Source organism: Austrofundulus limnaeus, unplaced genomic scaffold (assembly GCF_001266775.1).
Source record: "Austrofundulus limnaeus strain Quisiro unplaced genomic scaffold, Austrofundulus_limnaeus-1.0 Scaffold81, whole genome shotgun sequence".
NCBI classification, from domain to species: domain Eukaryota; kingdom Metazoa; phylum Chordata; class Actinopteri; order Cyprinodontiformes; family Rivulidae; genus Austrofundulus; species Austrofundulus limnaeus.
Window position 1 is genome coordinate 1,511,203 of NW_013952483.1, and position 8,642 is coordinate 1,519,844.

Here is an 8,642-nt window from a genome sequence, read left to right on the forward strand (position 1 = left end):
GATTCAACCACTCAACCACTAGATGTCGCTGAAAACAACAAATCCTACACACTGTGTCTTTAACTCAAGCCAACATCACTCACAAGTTAACTCTGAGAAGTGGACGATGTTTTGAGATTATATTGGTTATATTTATTTTCTTTAAACTCACTTTCAGGTGGTGGCTTTTGGTCTTTTTGGATGATATCAGAAGGCTTTTAAATTAATGGCGTAATTACATTTTTTTATCTTTGCAAATTTAAAGATCCAGATAAAACAGAGAATTAACAAACATTGACTGGAGTAACATGAAAGCAATCTTAAAAAAATGTATTTTTATTTTTGTGATTTAGATTAACTGATGCTTTCTGTGTTGTTTAGACGTTACAATTAAATATATGATTTACATTGATTTTTTTCTCTCCATAAAATCAAAGCAATAAAGATAAATAAACATTACTCACTGGTGGTGTCTGCGGACTTACAAAATGATTTTTTATGTTGTCGGCCACTGCAGCAGTGATGTAATGTCGCAGACTCTTCACATTTCTTAGCGTTGACTTGTTTATTTTCTTTTRTTTTCTCTCTTCTGCGTCTTTTCATCCCTCTATCCATTGCTTCATTTTAACTTCATCCGGCCATCAGACTGCTTTCCACTTTGTCTTTTGTTACATTTTGTTGTCAGGGCGCCCTTATATGTCAACAATAATCCACACACTTGYAAAATATACAGTTTAAATCACAAATATTTGCCTTTTAACACCATACTTTCACAGTTTTTTTTTTGATGGTGCTGAATGTATGCTGTTAATTCTTCAAATCCAGGGAGCAAAGTGTCATCAAAGAGCTTTCATATACTGACAGACTGAGAGGAGCTGAGCTTTAGGTTTGAACACGCTGTCATTTGTTGTGTTAAAGCTTCTTTTTTAAGCATAAGACTTGTTCAAGAACCTGACATTTTACACTTCTAATGTACTTATGAGCCGTACTGCTCAGACGAAGAAGGCTGGTTTTAGTAAATCAGTGCTGTACATCATCAAAACAGTTGAATTTGGTCAATAGAAACTTTTTCGAATGTCTGCAGACACTGTAACACCTCTCCTGATGTTCTCCACACAGTGTTTCTAAAAGTAGGTTAATGAGAAGAGAGATGATAAATGTGAGGCCAGCAGAGAAGAACAATTGCCCAGCTTAWYRTCTGGATAAATTTGATGAGATAGCACAGATTTTTCATAGAAAGAACAATTACCTCCATCAATGCTCTCTGAAAACTGTCACATGGAGAAGSCACGGTAGTTTAAAATAAATGGAGGGAACATATAGTTCAATGCACAGTTGTATTTCTTGTAAAAACATTTATTGCTAACACATTAGCGCCTATCAAAGATGAATAGTCCTGTAAGTGTTTTGCAAGGACACTGCAAGCATGCATTTTTACCATGCAAGCACTTATTTTTAAATATGTTTTTAATCGTTATTTCCAATAAAACCCACATCTAACCTTTTTTTACACATACACCAAAGTTTGAAGAAATTCTAAAGCTAACCTTGATATGGCGCCAGATAAAATGCCACATCGGTTCATCCTGGAGGGAAAATCAATATGMTGAACAAACATGACTGACAATTCTACTGTCTGTAACAATATTTTACAAAAAAGAGCAAAAAAATCCTAAAATGTCAAGTTTTATAGTAAGGTTAATGGATCAACAAAACACTATTTGTGAYTAACAAAATTTTATAGAAACCCCTCTAAAAGTCATTCAGAACTCTCAGGGTTAAAGTGCTGATGACCATCTGAACAAACCTGTGCCCCCTAGATTCCTTCATGCGTATGAAGGTCTATCTACAGTCAGATCCAAAATAGATGTCCTTACACAGCAGCATCATATGGGCCATAACTCTGCAGAGCTCACAGGCATTAAATATTAAAACTTTACTCAGCCATAAGACTCAAAGTCAAACTTTGTAGCAGCGAGTTTTTCTTAAGACTCCGAAACCTTGAAATCTTTTTCTTTTTTAAATCCTTGACTAATCAGCAACATTTTTAACACCTTACAACGGTTTAGTTGCGGCACTTGCYTTGCTTGCACTTTCAAAAAGCTTAGAACACACACACCTACACACAAACACGTGCACAGGACTTCCTTAGACTACATTAAATGTAGMCTGACAGGTGAGTGCTGGATGTGCAGTCTCAGGAGGCAGATCAAGCACTTTTACAGTGTGTGTTTGTGCTTAATCAGTAAGTGTGTGTGTTTGCATGATCAGAGATTCAGGCTGTGTTTGTGTTAAAGATGCAAGTTTCCATGAAAAAAATAGCATCTTTACTCTGGAGAAAAAGGATAACTGAGATTGCTCCACATAAACCTCTTCTGCACAAACAACTTTTGGTAAATATAACATCATTTTCACAGTGGACTTKAGATATTTTTCTAAAGTTCAGTTTGGATTATGTAATGATCTGATTTGATACATCTTTGTTGGTGGTAAAAATGGTAAATACCAGTGGTGGGAAGGGCTAATCCAAAAGTTAGTTGCACAAGTTCTACAATGCTTGCGTRCAATAAAACTTTGCAGAAGCTAATTCTAAGGCACAAAACTGAGTGCCACCAGAGTGCCTTCCAGCTATAACATGAGCCACTCTTTCAAATACTGCCGACTAGAGGCATGCCYCTTCACTTTTACAGCGTTGGACGTATTGCTGCAGTTTGGGGAGGTGATTTGTTGAAACAGATTTTTTGGCTCATGATGATAAACAGTTGTTGAGGATTGCTATTTCTGKTGCTTCTTGGTCATTTTCTTATGTTTATGGTAGGGCTTTGTTAAGAAAGCATGCAATATATTAGTAATTTAAACTTTATTAGAGCAGTGGTTCCCAACCTTTGTAGACTTGTGTACCCATTTGTCATACCACTAGTACCACTTCAGTCAAACGTAATGTTGATTCTCCAAAACTATAATGTACAACATTATAGGTCATTTAATACTCAGGTATTTTATTTTTTTCAACTCAAATTAAACATAAAGATAAAAATGTTGCCTTGAAAGTGAATAATTAAACCAAGTAATGGCAGGTGCGGAAAATACGTCCAAAATACATTGTATTGAAATTCTCCAAAATATGTCCGAAACTCATCCAAATGAGCAAATTCCCTGAGATTCCACGTCTTGTACTGGATTCCATTTTGTGTTAATTTCATGATTCTGTTAGCAATTTCTGCATTGCGGAAATCATTGGGCTCTACATATCTCAGTCCTATTTTTATTTATTTATTTTTTGCACACCTGGAAATTTTTCCACGTACCCTCTGTAATATGCTCGTGTACACCAAGGGGTACCCTTACCCCTGCTTGGGAATCACTGTATTAGAGAAATGAAGTAATGCATTCTGGGTACAGGATTGGATGYTGACGGGAAARGAAAACACGTAAGACAGGAAACCATTTTCACGTCAAAATAAGGACATAAATTTAAACATTTCCCTGCTTATGTTACGGCTCCAGTTACTGCCCCTTCTCCATGAGCATGGTCCTACTCTGGTTCAGGWCTGTTCACTTCTGCTCAGGTGTGTGTCCTTCACTGTGTGCGCGTGATTATGGGCAGACTGTCCACTTGCTGTTGTGTTAAAGAAAAAAGCAGCTGTTGTGGTTTTACCCTTCGGTTTTTATTTTATTCAATTATTTATTGTTGCAAGGGTCTTCATAAGTGCTTGTGTAACTGTGGGCAGCCAGTTTGTTCAAAACCACTTGGGATATCTGCTCGGCCTCATCTCCTTCACCTCTCTAGGAGCTAATCGGGCATCATTTCTGCTGACGTCAAAATCGTAAGCGTGCTGTCCTCGATTCTACACTGAACTATCGTAGAGGAGGTACAAACGTTGAGAGTTGTTTGGCACGGTTGGAACCTGGAGACACATTCGTCCAAAGCCGAACCCAGCAGAACCGCAACAGGCCTGCCGGAGGAGCAGGGCTGGGACTGGGAGTGTCGCCCAGTGACGTAGCTCCAATTGCTTCCTGCCCTAAAGTGCAAATGGGAAATTTAGGTTTGCAGTTAGCACTATAGTGCTTTAAGGGACTAGGGCCCACTACTGGTAACAACTGATGAGAATTGGGCAATTCTTTATAAGACAGAATTCGTTATRTGGAGTTTTTTGTTCTGTGTTAGGTACGGTAAATCCCAGTTTAGACACAGAATATGTTGAATTTATAGACCCTAAAAGCTTTGTAACTTAAATAATGTTTACAGAAATTGATGTGCCATTTACACTTGCATATGGGCAGTTGAATTCTTGGACAGTGTTTTTCAAAGTGGGGCCTGAGGCTGCCAGGGACACTTGGAGGGCCTCAGAAAGCTGAAGGGAAGAAAAAAAAAGAGGCAAAAACAGCAAAAAGTAAATCTAATAAATGTTTTAAATCCTTATCATGAAGTCAAATTTGTTATTCAATTATCATTTTAAAATATAATTTATAGGAATATCTTGATGTTATTTAGGAGAGCTTTAGAGACGTTTCATTTCCTTTTTTTCTGTTTTTTTTTTTGTGCAGATGAAGAATTTGACAGAGCAGACTGAATAATTAAACAGGAACTAACTGAGCCATAAATGAAGGCTGAACCATTTCAGATTCCAGCAAATCATATTTATGACTACATGTTTTTTTTTGAATAAATAAAATAAGGTATGTGATCACCTATGATTAGGTTATGAACATGTTAAAATATTTTTAAAATATCATCTTTATGCAAATGTGCTTGTTGTTTCCTGGCCCTACAGTACATGGTTGTTTTATTTAGAGAAKATTTGACAGATGTGTCTTACTATTTGAATGTCAAATAAAATAAAAACACACAAAACACACAAAAGTAATTGGACCATGGATAAAGTGTCATAATAAAATGATGTTGTCTCACAAATCAAAACCCCTTCAAATTTACTTATTTGGAAAATATAGATCAACAGTAACAGTTTTTTTAACTATTTGCTAACATATACGTTTTAGAGCTTCAGAATTTAAGTATTGTCCATGATCTAAACAAATTTAAATGTTCAGATTATTATTTAATATTTTGGTTAAAAAAAGTGCAGCGGTTGTCTGCAGTTTTAATCTTCTGTCACACATTTTGTAATTAACACTATTAGCATCCCACTTGTCCAACCATATCTGACTTTCCTTTCTCCCCCAGAAGTCCTTCTTTATTCAGTGTGATATGAGAATATTAAGACACATCTGCTAAGATGGTGAAGAAAAGGTTCTTGGCTCTGCTGATTCACTCATCACTTCTCATCAGCATCCATGCTAATAAAGATTTAAAACAAAGTACATTCTATAATATGATATATATATAATATCTCGGACTTACTGATAGTGGTAGATATCAGTACAGGTAAGAGTGGATTCGTTGTTCGTGCAGGAATTATCAGTYTGAAATCACAAGTTCATCAGTTTGAGCTTTTATTAGGAGTAGCTACAATAAATATGATAATTTTATATTATAAATAAGACATAATTCATGAATTGATAAAGTTTTAAAAACAAAGCTTCATTCGCATAACAAACAACTTTTTTTAGAATTCTGAATGAGCAAGAATGAGAAAAGGAACAGAACTTAATGAACAAATCAATTATTAATTATATGTTTAATGACTAATGTGTCAAATGAAAGCAGCTTTAATGCTAATTTTTTCAATAATAAATCTAAAAGTGAAATGGAAATAAACATGATTTTGTCTGTAAGATTTCTTTCATATTCTACACCTCAAACTTGAGAAAAAAACATAAAAAAACTAATTAGCCTTATCCTTTTAAAATGACAAAAACACACACAAAAACAACTTGTCTGTTTTTCTTTTTAGAAATCAAAGTAAATTGAAGCAGTGTTTATTTTCTGTGACCATAATGAGTCARGAAGAGCCTCTCAAAGGCAGATTAGATACAGAATGAAAAATCTCCCACATCAGAGCAAGACCCACAGATTGAAGGAGGAGACACAAAACAACAACAACAAATGTTCTATTTATGCATGCAGCTTTGATAATGGGATGTGAATTAGACAGAAGAATGAATGAAATGTTTGGACAAGTGCCTGCGTGAGTAATTCTATACTTTCCTTCACACACATGCATTCACACTCACTGCACAGGTACACTGAATGGGTCGCCAGGCCATGTGCAAAATCTTTGATTGGATTGAATATATAGATTAAATAATCCAAATGTATCATTTKCATGKTACATGCAAAARTAATTTATCAGAGCATGACAGACATTTAATTCACCAGGATTTTATTRAGCATGACATGCACAGAGTTATAAACTTCCCCCCAAAGAACAGAAGAATTTCTACTTCCATAAAGAGAAACAAACATTCAAATGTGCCTTCTGGGCGGCCATATTGGACTGGCACCAGGTTTTATTAACGATGGAGACAATACTCCCTGACTGGCAAAGCAACACGTGCTTCTTTATTTATTTATTTTTATTATTTATTTATTATTGTGGCAATGCAACATACATTATGCTGATTTTCCTCCTCCTTTACCGGATGAGAGAGTGGGAGGGTAATTTATAATGTCCAATCAACTCAGCAGTCATGTTTTTGAACTATAGGAGGAAACCAGAGTACTCTGAAAAAAATCCATGTACGCACGGGTAGAACATGCAAACTCCTTAACCCCTACATTATTTTTTTGCCAACAGAGTTATCTAGCTGCAGCCAGACTCTATACAACCTGTGGTTGCACACGAAAAGGGTTCTGATGAGAATATTCACCGTGCGATGTCCTTAAAACTACTTATACCATCCCAGGTATATCCAGCTCAMTTCACTAATACCAAAACAGTCCCCAAAGAGTGTAAAAGGACAAAATGCAGACATATTCATAACTAGAAGGCTGTAATTTGAAAAACTACTCAGACGTGTCATGTTTCTTGTTACATCATGAACAATACAAACAAGAAACCGATTATCTGATCAGATATTCAAAATTCTWAACTTTAAATGCTTTGGAGACGGTCGTGGTCAGGTTTTAAACATCTTTATGATGCTAGTTTATCGAACAGAGGCTTTGGGAGCTTATATATTTGTTACAAGAGACAGCTCAGTCATAATAAATCAATTTCTAGGGAAGATAATYTTATGTGGTTGATAGGTTCACAGATATGTCTGTGTGTCATTTGCGGGGTTATTTGTAATATTTTGGGATCCACATGGCTTGAATATATTTTTATGGTGCTGATAGTGGTTGGTTAAGCTCTCAAAAAAAGAAGAAGAAGGAAATACTGCTATAATGATCATTATTTGTAATATTCCTTTTACTATTTTAAGATTACAAAATCATTAAAAATATGATTTCTTACTGTTCTAAAAGGGTAGAAGTTAGAAAAAATTGATAAACATGTTTTCTGTAAACCAATTAAAGTGTCTTCCTCTTTCTTAACAGGTTCAACTGGGACTATTTTCTGTTGGTTTTTAAAAAATTGACCCGAGACCCAACTACAACCTTGTGATTTGTGTGGAGAGTTCAGATTCTTTTGGATCCGGACTGACAGCTCATATAAAGTCCCAGACCACTTACGAGGTAAAGACACCATCACTTTAGTGTCATCAGATCTAATCTTTTTGWTCTGTTCACAATAAGCAATAGCAAGTGGATATTTTTAAAATCCCCCATGTGACTGTTTCACATTGATTCCTGGCAGTACGATAAAGTAAAAAAAAAGGCATCACATCATCCTGCCAGCAATGTGCATATTGTGCATCAGATTTAGAAAGTCGTAACCAGCCAAAAACCCTATATGGCATCAAACTAATCCTACCGAGACGCACATTTATCTGTCTCCCAGCCTTTTGAGATGCGATGACTGTCTGTTGGTGAGAGGAAAAAAGTAACATTTACAGCGAGAGAAAAAGAGCGACAGAGAGAATGGCTGCTACCTCCACAGATGAAATAGCTGTGTGGGTGGATGTACATGTGAGTGCAGGCTGCTAGGAGCAATGAGTGGGAAGCGGGTACTGAGTGGGAAGAGGAGAGCTGCTTTAGTGAGACAATCAACACCAAGAACCACAGAAAGACAGTCACGCTTTCATGGCTGCCTCTGTTTTCTTTATTTGTAGAAAAACAGTTCCAGGTATRCAGGTTGATGGGAAGGAGAGAGTCTGCATGAAGGTCAACAGATGTTTGTTTTTCTGCTCTTTTAATGGAAATTTATGAGGGATCTAGTCACAGGGCTGGCTTTAAACCCAACAAAATAAACTAAATCTAAAAAAAAACAGTATAATGTGGTCTTATGAAGATTAGAAATAAGCCTTAGCAAAATATGTAAAACAATCTTTAGAGCAGAGCCTCAGAAGAACAACAGTTTTTAACTTTGGGCCGCAGAGGGCCGCGGGACCGCATTAATTTTGAATAAGGTGCAATACACTTTCTCACCACTAGTAGCATTAGTGCGCCACTTAATTGTTTAACAACTTTTTTATTATGTAGAAGAAGAACCTTAGAAACCTGCTGAGAATGTAAACGTATTTTAAATGAAAAGTAGAAGGCAAAATTAAAAGTAATTAGTCAAAAAAAACACCAAAGTTTGTCACTAATATGAAGTGCAGCTTCTGTTTTTATCATGCAATATTTTAAGAGTTCAAAACATTATCAAACAGTTGCAGAT

At 35.9% G+C, this 8,642-nt stretch overlaps 1 protein-coding gene across 1 annotated transcript in view; it reads left to right on the forward strand.

Moving 5' to 3' along the window:
* The window catches only part of map2 (microtubule-associated protein 2), a gene marked incomplete in the record, with an annotated part of 99,599 nt that overhangs the window by 30,564 nt on the left and 60,393 nt on the right, over positions 1-8,642 (forward strand). Inside the window, 1 exon segment of the mRNA XM_014011465.1 lies at positions 7,421-7,558.